This window comes from Theobroma umbraticum, unplaced genomic scaffold, assembly GCF_002168275.2.
Source record: "Theobroma umbraticum cultivar Fairchild unplaced genomic scaffold, ASM216827v3 scaffold_95.0, whole genome shotgun sequence".
In the NCBI taxonomy this organism is placed as follows: domain Eukaryota; kingdom Viridiplantae; phylum Streptophyta; class Magnoliopsida; order Malvales; family Malvaceae; genus Theobroma; species Theobroma umbraticum.
Window position 1 is genome coordinate 8,336,747 of NW_018397257.1, and position 1,161 is coordinate 8,337,907.

At 37.0% G+C, this 1,161-nt stretch overlaps 1 pseudogene across 1 annotated transcript in view; it reads left to right on the plus strand.

Moving 5' to 3' along the window:
- LOC110413003 (uncharacterized) overlaps window positions 1-1,161 on the plus strand; it is a 6,126-nt pseudogene that overhangs the window by 1,391 nt on the left and 3,574 nt on the right. The window contains exon 4 of the transcript XR_016350994.1: window positions 294-433. The product of XR_016350994.1 is annotated as an uncharacterized LOC110413003 (transcript). The remainder of the gene's footprint in view (window positions 1-293; window positions 434-1,161) is intronic.

A 1,161-nucleotide genomic window follows, 5' to 3' on the forward strand; every position in this document is an offset into this window, starting at 1 on the left:
ATTGTAGTAGATTCCCAAAGGCAACCATAATAATAACATTAGAAACTTGAATTTGTAACTGTTACATGAAAATTTCTGTAAGACTAAAGGACATTAACATCTCTATAAAGAAACTCAAATGTATAAAGGAAAGTGGACATTAACATCTTGACAGAAACTGATGTCACCTCCACTATCTTGTGTGTAAATAAATTCGAATGTAGAGATCTATGTCCACACCTTAAGCCGAAAATACACATGGATGTTTATACTTTGTATGTCCATTTAAGTTTTTGCAAGTTGCTGATTTTCAGCATGTTATACCAACTGAAGGGCAACAATTCTGTGTTTTCCTGGTCATGGTGTAAGGCTGCATGGGATATATCATTCTGGTGGAATTCAACTTCTGGGGTAGGTCTTAGGACTTATATCAATGTTATCTTGGTTAAGCAGAGTATTGTGTGAGCCCCTTCCATCAATCTTATTGAAACTCTAGCTGAGCTGAGGTTCTTCAATCTCTGCAAAGGACTAACTCATTATATGCTAGCTTAAGTTGGTTTGTTGTCCTAAGTGAGCTTCCATTAGTCCAGTTAAGTGTGGTGGATAGGCTCCTGGGGAACTTGACAAGTTTTGGTCACTAAGACGTTTAAAATACGAATCTGTATTATGCTATTTTGTCTAGTACAGCTACAATAAATAAGCCAACTGTATACGGACTGTTATATTTCTAGATTAAAATAATGGGACCCAGTTGACAGCCTAGTTATTTCTTCAATTTGGACATGTGGCATGGACCTTCAATACCACCTTATGTGTCAAAAAGGTGAAAAGTGGACCCACAATGCCTGTCATCAGGCCAAGCAGGATTGGATGGGACATGCTTTGTAGGGTGAGAAGTTTTGGAAGTTCCATTGGCAATCTAAAGTTGTCCTGGTATATTTGTAGTGGATTCAGAGTTAGAGACATCTCCATTTGGTTAACTTATATGTTTTGAGTTGTATATACTCAGTTATGAGTTAGAAACATGATCAATTCCTGGATGTGTTTGGATTTCTTGGTTTTGGTGTATGTTTTGTTATTAGCAAGGAGAAATAGTTCGTTCTGTGTTGTGTGCTATAGTTGTTTATTCTTATGTGCACCAAACTGGTGCATGATCTTTGAAACGCTTGGCTCTTGATTTAC